Consider the following 11906-nt stretch of genomic DNA (forward strand, 5'->3'; position numbering starts at 1 on the left):
GGATTCCATCTCGCATATCCTTAGTCAGCAAACATTTCCATTTTAAAATGATGTATGATGAGACTTATCCTGGATGAATTCTTCCTTTGATCTTCCAGTGAGGTTACCAAGAGCTATATCCTTCAAAGTTGACTATCATATATTTTTTTCATGCGGTCCTTCATGTTTCCATATGGTGATGTCACAAGATGTTTCTTCTAATGTTTCTCTTCCTTGAAATTTTTTCTTTCAGCCTTCTCCACTTCTTCAGTGAAATGGAATTCTTCTCTATCCTTCTTATAATTTTCGTTCTTAAGATAAGGACAATCTTTCCTGTAATGTTCATAGTCTTTGCATCCATAGCATTGCATCTCATCTATGCTCTTCTTTTCTTTATGAGAACTAGAATTTTCCAAACTTCCTTTCCTTCCAGCAAATGTTTGATTCCTTAACCTTAAACACTTTTTCGCTCAACTTGTCTTCTTCTATCTTGCATAGAAATCAAAAGTTGTTGAATGAGTTAACTTTCTTATCCCATGGATATTTCCTATCTTGATTATCAGTTAGCGCATTATATATCAATGATGATTATCTTCTTTCCTATATCTTGTAGATGAGATCTTATAAAGATATCCTTCATCCTTTGATACCTTTACTTTTTTGTAGATTAGATGTAAGTCATGTGACCTTCTTTTCCGCATCTTCTGAGAGAATTCTTATGAGTTTATCATATACATCTCTTTGATGTCTCCAATATTGCTATAGAGGGGATATTTCATAAGAATCTCTTTCCATGAATTCAGAGGATAAATTTTAATATGTTCAATGACTTCACCTTCTTAGAGGACTATGTCTATCCTCTTTTTCATTCAAGGAATTTTGATGACCCATCCAAATTATATATCTCCTTGCAAAGATGAAGTCATTTTACCAAATTGATTAAAGAATGAAAGAAACTTACTTGACAAGTGAAGATGAAGTCTTCACCTTGATCACTTTGATGATGGTTGAAGAAGATGTATTAGAGCTCCCTCTTGGATGAACTTCTTCCAAATGAAAAATCCTTTCTTCAATAGAAAAGGTTTCTCCTTTTGATGAGGATGATTTGTTGCTTCCTTGTATGATATTATTCAAGGGAAAGGAGAGGATCCTTGCTTGCTAAATAACCTTGAAAATGATGACAATGCCTTTTCACCTTCTATATACTTTGACTTCTCTTATAGTGCAGATCAGAAATGCTTATAGGGTTTCGAATTTATCCAAGATGATGTGATCTTCATCTTTAAAGTCCTTCAAGCTATCTTGCCTTGTAGCAACTTGATGAGGGTCTGTGTGGCATTTTGATGATAACTATAGAAACAAAAGCTCTTGTTGTTGCAAGTTGCTTCTTCGATCTACGGTTTTATTTTTCAATGTAGATCTTGATATTTTGTTTTGACAACCTTTACCTTGCTTTGATTCCTTCCTTGAAAATTGATCCTTGAATGTCTCTTTGATTAGATTCCCTTCCTTTGACTTCACCACCTTAGCTTCGATACCATGTTGAGAAATCTAGGTCTTTTAAACTTAACAATGTATTTGCTTGACAATTTCTTGTGATGCACTTTCGCTTCTTAATCTTATAGTATTTTCTTCATTAGCTTATTAATGTGATGTTTCATCAAGACAATTACCAAAATACATAACAAATACAAGTGACACAGTATGTAGGCTTCTCAAGCCAGGGCCAAAACCTCTCACCTCTTGAGAGGAAAACCCGATCAAAATTATTCTTCTAGATCTTCAATTGATAAGTACCAAGACCATGACACAAACCCTTGACTCTAGTATCCTCTCAAGAACATTGTCATTAACCTTGATGTTCTGCCTCTTCCTTCCTTCACATTTCTTCTTGATCTAGAACTGCTCCTTTCCGACTCCTTCTAGAGAAACTTGGTCTCTATCTTTCTCCATTGCACCTCCACAACTTCCCTAGAGAATCTCAGTCTCTGGGTCTTCTATAGAGAAACTCGGTCTCTACTTTGATTACATAGAAGAGTCTTTCCTTCACTGCCCCAAAATATTACTTCCTTTTCTCTCCCAGAAGAAACTTTGCTACCATAACTTTGCATTGCCCAGAAGAAAGTATTCTTCACTAATCTAGAATATCCTTTCTTCTCTTCTCCAGAAGAGTCACCTTTTTCTACCCTTCATATTTTCTTCTGCACCTTCTTCACACTTCTTATAGGCCGAATTCAGATTGAAACTAATTTCTTGATTGGAGGCTAAGTTGGGCTATATATACACCTTTTCACTGGGTCTTTAGGGTGACTTGAAAATTGGACTTTAGGCAGACTGTTCTAGGATATTCCATCATCATTGAAGGTGGACTTGAAGAGGTTAGGTGACAAGTTCTTGGAGGATAATTTTACATAGACAAGATGACCTTTCACAAAGTGTAACATGGCTTCATTACATGACAATGACTCTTAAATTTTATGACTAGATGACAAATAAATCCTAAAGGCTCTCAATGGGAGTCTTGAGAAAGTCAATAAAATAATTTCATTTTTATTATTTACATATCATTACATAAAATCATATTTACATGTCATTATGAAGAACGAACCTAGTTACACTTTTCAACAAAAGAAACCAATAAGAAGGTGAAGGCTCTTAGGAGCGATAATGGAGGTGAGTAGGTGTCAAATGAATTTAAAAACATTTGTGTGAAAGAAGGCATTTGACGAGAGTTGACAGCACCCCGCAACCCACAACAAAATGGGGTGGCTGAAATAAAGAACTGTAGCATTATGGGAACATCGAGGGCGATGCTACATGACCAAGGCCCACTACTGCACTTGTGGGCATAGGTATGAAAAGAAACAATCTATTTACAGAACCAGAGTCCTCATTGGAATATTAGCATGATTACAATAGAGGAGGATTTCTCAGGAAGAAAGTTGGATTGGTTGCAATATAGGATTTTTGGAGCCGCTATTTATTGTCATGTCTCCAAAGAATCAAGGAAGAAGCTTAAGCCGACCATAGAATTGGGGGTATTTATGGGTTACAAAAAACTCCTCACAACTACCATGTGTACTTGCCATCCATCATAATGAAAATTGTGGAAAGCGATGTAAATTTTGATGAGGAGAAAGTGAGGCAGTGCTCTTTTGAGAGGGAGCTTCAGATCCAACTAAAAGAGGAGATTTTAGCTCCAAAGGAGGAAGCTCAAGAAGTTGTGGAGGAGACATAAATTGAGAAGAGTGTGGAGACAACCAATCAAGTAGAACCATCTAGAGAAGGTAGAAAAAGAACCAAGGAAGATGAAAGACTTGTGCAGGATGCGAGGGAGAATGTGGGTGTTCCTTCAAATTTGTGTAGGCAGAGAAGGTCACCTGATCGATACACTGGTTACATGAATCTAATGATTGAGTTTGTAGAGAATGAGCCATCCTCTTTCAAGGAAGTAGAGGAACATGTATGGGTTGATGCAATGGTGGAGGAATATGGATCCATTGTAAAGAAAAATGTTTGGGAAGTGGTCCCAAGACCAACAGATAAATCAGTTGTGGGTTTGAGATGGATCTTCAAGGTAAAGCAGGCAACATATGGAAGCATAGAGAAGTATAAGGCTAAATTTGTGGCCAAGGGGTCCTCTGGAATTGATTATGAGGATACCTTTGCTTATGTAGCAAGGTACTCATCCATTAGATCAATTATTGCACTAAATGCACATATGGGGTGGAAGATCCACCAGATGGATGTAAAAAAAAAACATTTCTCAATGGGGCTATTGAGGAGGAGGTGTACATCGAGCAGCCATAATTTTTGATAAATTTGATCAGGTGTTCCATGTGTGTAGACTTAAGCGAGCATTGTACGGTCTCAAACAAGCACCCTGTGCTTTGTACACCAGGATCAATAGCTATCTCACTGGTTTGGGCTTCACCAAAAGTGAAGCAGATGCTAACCTCTATCATATCTTCGTAGAAGGAAAATTGCTTATTATTTTCTTATGTGTTGATGCTTTAATTTTAACTAGTGATGAGAATTTGATTAGATATTGCAAGGAGGACCTTGCAAGGGAGTTTGAAATGAAAGATATGGGTCTCATGCACTACTTCCTTGGGTTGGAAGTATGGCAAGGTGATGGGGAACTGTTTATCTGTGAAGGAAAGTATACAAATGAGATACTACATAGATTCTACATGGAGAGTTGCAAACCCATGGAGAAACCTCTAGTGGAAAAATGGAGGAAGGAGGATGCCACTTCAGGTGAGGAAGTGGATGCTACCATTTATTAACAGCTAGTGGGTTCGCTCATGTATCTTGTGAACACATGACCAAATATGTGATATGCAGTCAACCAGCTAAGCCAAGCTATGGTTAGGCCAAATAAATTATTTTGGAAGGCAACTAAGCATGTTTTATGGTACCTCAGAGGCACTACCCAGTTTGGACTATGGTACAAACAGACATAGAGAACGTAGCTATGTGACTTCACATATGTAGATCCGGTGGAATTTTTAGCATTGGGTCCGCAGTTGTTTCTTGGTACGACATGAAGCAAAGAGTTGTGGCACTCAACTTAGCAGAAGAAGAATACATGGTTGCAATTCAAGCAACATGTGAGGTGATCTAAATGAGAAAGATACTTGTTGGAATGTTTGGTCATATGATGGATCCAACTATGATCTACTGTGATAATCAGAGTTGCATCAAGCTCTACGAGAATCTTGTTTTTCATGATCGATCCAAGCATATAGATATCTGGTATCACCATTTATGGGATTGCGTGCATAGGAAGATAATGTTGCTTTAGTACACTCTGACAGAGGAATAAGATGATGACATTTTGATAAAGGCCTTGCCAAGAGGGAAGTCAAGTTTCAAAGGTGAAGGATAGGGGTGGTTGATAATCCCTTTCTTGCTGAGAGGGAGTGCTGAAAAATGCAGCAAGAAATTCTCAATTTGATTTTGCCTTGATTAAATTGAAAAAATTTGAATTTCCACATCAATAAAAATCTTGGAGGTAGTTAACTAAGGTGACATGGCTCTTGTCACTCAATTATCTCAGTAAATTTGAGTTGGAGATTTAGAGTTCAGTAAAGCATGTCTGATTACTAATTTGTAGCAATCAAAGCTATTTATCTCAAGTTGTTTTCAGTTAAACTAGTTCCAACTATTGGAGGAACTAGTGTAAGGTCAATCATGTAGTATCACTTTAGTTAAATTCAGTGATCATCCAATTAAATGATCAATCAACCAAAAATAACTAGTGCATGCAAATAATTTGAGTTCCCCTGCTGTGCTGGAGATTCCAAGGTAGTGTAACATTAGTTGTAGACTAGTCTTGAGTGTACAGGTGTTGCATGCAGTCAAACGATCAACCTTGGGAATCACACAATCCATTTTCGAGAAATTCCTAAATAATAGGGGCCTAATTTCTCAATGAATTGCACAAGGAAATAGGGGCTCAAGCAGAAGCAAAAATTTACTAAGTCTATTTTGGAGCTTCTAGTGAGTAGACAGAGAGGTTATTCACTTGTAGGTTGTGCTCAGTTGAGAAACGAAATTGTAATACATCTCTATTCATCATATTAATGCAATCACACACAAGGGTTTTTAGCAGATTGCTTTCCCCAGAAAAAATATTGTGTGCATGTGTGTCATTTCTTATTGCATGTCTAAAATTCTTGTTCTAAATTTTGAATACTTCTGTAGAGAAATAGAGTAGGTTTGTGTCTTGTGATTTTTATTAAAATTTTATGAGAAATTGCAAATCTACACCATAATTTATAAATAAAGAACAAAATCATGTGTAAAAAAAATGATGACTATTTTTTTTGTGTGCCTAGGTTGAGCCTAAGCCAAGGCTAGTCTGTTTATTGGATGGAAGAAGACAAATCCACCCATAATAGGATACTTATCACCAATATTGTGTGAGAATCAATTGAGCCACCCACAATGGGATGCTTATCACTAGGATTGTATGAGACTTGGTCTAGCCTAGATACCCCTTGGGAAGTTTAATCCCCACAAAGTGGCTTCCATCCTCAACCCCTCTTTATCAGGTTTGAACTTGTGGTAGGGACTATACCCAACGCAAACCAACTAATCTACACCTCATGGGTTAATATGATGACTATTTTAACTGAACTAGTGTGGCATAACTATAGAACCTATGCCTTCCAAACATGTCTCTAGCTTTTGTTAATACATGCCAAAAAGAGTAGGGGACATGGGACAACCTTATTCAACTCCTATATATACAATTAATTTCTTCCAACCAATTGTTAGTTTTCTTGGACTTAGTAGTAACATTCACATAAAACCTTATTCCAAAAGTTCTTAACTCAAATGGAACCTTTGAATCTTCTAATTTATTCCAAAGTTTTATAGGCCATTTTGTCAAATTTGGTAAATAGGCCTTCAACTGGATCACACAACATCCTTTGACATCCTTTTCATCATACTTGCACAAAGCCCTATGCATGACTCATTCTAAACCTTGAGTTTATGCCTGAAAAAAATCTTGTTTAAGTCGTTTTAAGGACCAACACACTCTGACCTCTTACTAGACAACGTTGACTATTAGGTTGCCCTACTATGCACATGCACTGATCACCAACAACTTGCTCAGGGTTGGGGGTGTACTGATTCTATAAATTTGGGAAAAATAAAAAGAATCTTGAAGCTTCCTCTTCCAGAAGCTTCCAAGATATGTTGTAACCATTTAACTTAGATAAAAGTCTTGAATCCTATCTTATCCTACCTTGGAGTTTTCATACCTTATCCCTTGAGCTCATCCTCCCATCAAGAGTGGATCTCAAGCCCAGATTGGTAAAATGATAAGAACTCATTAACTACCTCCTTCACCTATGTATTTATTGCCATCCATATTCAATGGGTTGGATTTTGGAGAGTGATTATACCCTTATGCTGCTGCCATGAGATATATTTTTACATGTATTAGGGTGATTAGAGGTGCACTTTGTGACAAGGAAAGGACAAGTCAACTTGGAGGAGCTCTTTTACAAGATCGACACTTATTTTTGGTTGTAGCTTACTCAATTTTTATTAACGCAAAGAGTTCCTTTTTTTCCTATATATGATGTTATGTTTTCATATATTTCAATACCATGTTGATCTATTGAATACAGTGATTAGGTGATTTTGCATAGGCTCCATGGATCCTTGACTTGTGTTATATGACTATGCAAGTTCTAATTAGAGTGATTGAAGCTAGGATTAGAGCATTCAATCCAAATAAAGAGCGAAGCATGCAATAGATCCTAGGTAGGATTCATCCCGTTATCTATTTACTTTAAGGGAAACATTAGTCCCTTTGTCTTTTTATTCTTCTAGGTGAGTCCACCAGGCCTAGGGAAGATACTTCTATCTACAGTTGTAGATTCCACATAACAAAATGGTGACCATACTAGGGAATGGTGAATTCCCTTGGTGGTTTCTTTGTCCATTGTTCTTGTCTTACCTCTTTCTCAAACCTTTAATATCTTATTCAGTCAAGAACAGAGCTAGGAAGACCTTTCATTGAGTCTCAATTGCAATCCTCGTGTCAGAACTTTGCATCCATAGACCAACGCACCCTCTAGTCTTGTGACAAAGAATTGCACCCCAACTGAGCCTTCTTTATGTCTGCGTTGCACAAAACTCGTGCCTCCTTTACATTTGCGTTGGCCCCTGTTCATGCATAATTTTTCTTTTGTCTTGATTTTCTCTCTGATCAACCTTGTTCCAACTGCTCTTCCTTTAGTCTTTGAGTGTCTTGTGGTCTCTCTAAAGCCTTCATTTGGTTTTCTTTCATTTTTTAGTGCCTTTGGTAAGATTTGTTTAGATTTTCCTTTTTTCTTATCATTAGGTCATTTACAAACTGATTTTGTTTGATCATTGAGTGCTTAGATGGATTTTTGTTTTATTCATCATTCTAAAAAGCTTGTTTTAATTTGTAATTAGACGTGCATCTTAGTTTTCATCTTTTTTGAAAATTAAGTGGAATCTAAAAGAAAAATGTCTTTGCATTTGCATCTAGGGTTTTGTACGTGAAATTTTCTTTCCCTAGTGTCAAATTGCATATTTTTGCAAAAAACTGTCTGCCTCAATCGCTCGGGGGGGTGGGGGGGTGTGAATTGTGTATGAGTGTTAATTTTCTTTGAGTGCCATATCTTTTGATTTTTGAAAATTTTACCCAATTTCAATTTGATTCCTCTGTTCATGAAATCTTAGATTATTTTTTATTTCATTGGAATCCTCTTCTGTTTGTTTTGAAGAATTATCTTGCATAGATCACATTTGCATAGTTAGAATTCTCATTTTCACAACAGGAAAGGAAATTGTGCATAGATTACATTTGCATAGTTTTAATGGGAATCATGCATAGCTTACAATGCATGGTTTGGCATATTTTAATGCTTTAAATTGAATCTGAATAGTAAAGTTGAAAGATCTAGTTAGGAAGCTCTTGTTTGCTTCATATTTGATTGTTGCATCATTATTTTAACCTATTCCCTACAATAGATAGCTTTCATTGAAAATGAAAAGTGTTATTTTTGTCATATTCATTGCATCATAGGTGTGTTCAGGTTCCATCGAGTTTTGAGCCTTGAAATTGAAACATAATTCAAGATAAACTCTAAAATTCACCTCAATTAATGTAAGGAGCATTTGAAACTTAGCGACACACATAGAGGTTTAGGATAGAGATGAGTTCAGGTGTCGTTAAATGGAGAAGCTGTCATTTTTCTCCAGCGTTGCATTCGGGGGGTGATATCACGTTCCACGTATGTGAGTATATAGGATCATTCTCCACATACCTTCGGGTATATTAGATGATGCTCCACGCACGTAAAGTATATGGGAATGCTCTCATCAAACGATTACGCATTAGACAACAGTGCTATGAATTGCATTTACACACACTGTCAAGTATATTTTGGAAGTCCACCATAGGTTTCTATCCATCCTTAGTTAACCGAGTCATTCACCTTGTATACTGTGATACACCGAACACAACATTCTGGGAGATTTCTACACGTACGTTAAGTCCTTGGTTTGCCAAGGTGTATATTACAGTTCATGGTTGCTTGGTAAACCTTTTTGCCTAGTTACCCCTCTTTGTTTCTATTTTGTGTTGTTAATTTCTAAAAGCAATTAATTGACTGCGAAACAACATCCTTACCGCAGAACAACTCCTTAGTAGATATTAGGTTGAGACTAATGGCAATAGTTCTTGAGTCTTCCAATCAAGGAAATCCTTCTGATGAGAATCCTAGTCCTTTCCTTATTTTGGAAATATTGATTCTCCTTATATGGCAATGATTTCCTTCCTAGATTTACCATTGGCTTGCCAGTTTGTTTGTTTTCGACCGCTACGGTTCCAAATGTCCAAACTACTTCTCAACCAAGTTCTCCTCCACTTGAACAATATCAACCTCAATTTGATCCTAAAGTTGACCCTTTCCCTTCTTCACCTGTTTTTTCTTCATCCCTTTCTTCCTCCTCGCTTGGTGAAAGTCTTGATTCTAGTAACCAGGAAGTTAAGAAGAAGAATAAGAAGAAAAATAAGTAGGGGGGAAACCAAGCAACCATTTCTACGGATGCAACTAGTATGGAGGAACCTTCCAATCAGCCCCGTAAAGTTAAATTCCCTTGAATTTTATGTAAGGGTGACCACCTTCTTAGAGATTGTCCTAGTATTCCCAAGATATTAGAAGTGTGGTCCATAGGTTCACATCGACCTTTGTCATCAGTGTTTGGAGATCACGTTGGTGACAAGCCATCGACTAGTGATAGTAAGGTCCATGGGAAAAAGGGTAAAGTCAAGTTTCCCTGTAGGTTATGTGAAGGGAATCATTCTATTCACCTTTTTCCTTGTATGGATGAAGCCTCAAAAGTGTTGGAAAACCTTACAGCTTCTCAGCCTCATCTTTTGGTTGGTTATCAAAAGCTTTCTCCCAATCCTCCACTAGTTGATGAGGTGATTTATCAAAATCCAAATCCAATCAATCCCACTCTCTCTGAGCATGAATCCCATGAGTCTATTTCTGACCAACCATTGGTTGAGAAAATTGTTAACCTGATTCCACCTTTAGTCGATCACACTTTTCCTGTAGACAATAAACTTCATACCACTCAGGTTCTTTTCTTTTCTTCATATTCCAATGGACTAGAGAGAATTTCTCCCATTCCCATAGCACAAAGGGGCAGTTCTCCCATCCCCATGACACCCCCTCCAAGTAGCATGGTCACTTCCTTTGATTGGATTTTACTGGTAGGATATCGCTTTCCTCCTTACATTCCCTTCTAGATCATAGTAAAAGCTTATAATGTCGTCGTACCTAGCACACTCATATATGAAGGTGCATATGTTAGTATTTTGTCCTCAACTACTTGGAAAGCTTTAGGTTATCCATAGCTTATGCCTATCACCCAGAATCTGTTGCCCTTAACAGAGGAACCGATCAACTACTAGGGATCCTTCCTAAGTTGCCTATTACTTTGGGAGGAAAGACTGTTTATATTTATGTGATGGTAGTTCAAGCCCCTTTGGATTTTAATTTACTCCTTGGGCGTGACTATGTGTATGTCATTGGAGCTCTTGTCTCTTCTCTTTTCCATGTGATATGTTTCCTGCATGAAGGAAGAATCATGACCATTGACCAAATTTCATTCATTGGTCCTAATTTATCTCCCAATCAACCAACTTCCCGAAGTGGCCCTTATATGCAAGTGATATCTTCCCCGCCATAGGTTAATTATGTGGCAACCTATCCCATTCACGTACCTACTGATGAAGATGATCCTTTGTCTGCTCAACTTATTTCGACCTAGATCTAGTAGGTGATATGTGAATCATTTACTTGGGGCATTAGAGCCTGATATTTCCATTGGATCCCTTGATATGTATCCATTGCAGAGTATTGGTCTCCCATATGATGAGAATCTCTTGGAAGCCTTAGCCTTTTGGCGGTCATGATCAATATCTTTGGAGCAAAGTTCCTTTTCTTGTGTCAAGCTCCTTAAAAAATGAAACAAGGGTCACATAGCATAGTTCCTTTTCTTGTGCCAAGCTCATTAAAAAATGAAACAAGGTATCAGAGCAGAGATCCTTGTCTTGTGTCAAGCTCCTTAAAAATGAAACAAGGTGTTGGATCAGAGTTCCTTTTCCTATGTCAAGCTCCTTAAAAAATGAAACAAGTTGTTTCATCACAACTACTTTTCATTTGTCAAGATCGTTTAAAAAATGAAACATATCTCCCTTTCCAATTCGAGACTTTGATTAGATCTCACAAATTCCAAGTTGAGTCTTTCACTTGATCTCGTAAATGAACCTTAATTCCATCCACCTGTTAATAACCAATAGTCTACTTGGGTGACTAAAATGATGCTTGGGAGTCATGTACCTCGAATTGAGCCATTATGATGGGGGGGAAATGAAACTCATATCAAGCATAGCTTTCCTTTCTTTCAATCTTGTGTAAAAATGAAACCATTTCAAGCATAGTTTCCCATGTTTCAAGCTTGTGTAAAAATGAAATTTTTCTCATCATATCTCTCATGATTACCATTTTTTATTTGCCTGTTTTTTCCATATGAGCCTCGGTTTTGTATTTCCATCATCACCATCTGCTTGGTTGATAATACGCTTTCACTTGGTTGTTTTACCCTTTCCCGAGGAACCGTTGCGATGAGTGGTCTTATTTTGCAGCCTCATGACCTTTGTGTGTTTTGAGAAGTTCCATCATAACCGAAACTAGTTTCTACCCCCTATGCCACTCATTCCTACAAGAGGATTCATCTTTTAGCTCTTTTAAGACTCCCAAAATATGAGAAGATCATTGCTAACTTCTCTTTTCGAACTCGCTAAAGTGAATGAAAAGACATCTACTCAGTATAAGTTTAACCCTTTTCCAGACTGAGAT

This window comes from Pinus tabuliformis, chromosome 8 (genome assembly GCF_031772625.1).
Source record: "Pinus tabuliformis cultivar Carrire ecotype Pingquan chromosome 8, CPIR1, whole genome shotgun sequence".
Classification (NCBI taxonomy): Eukaryota; Viridiplantae; Streptophyta; class Pinopsida; order Pinales; family Pinaceae; genus Pinus; species Pinus tabuliformis.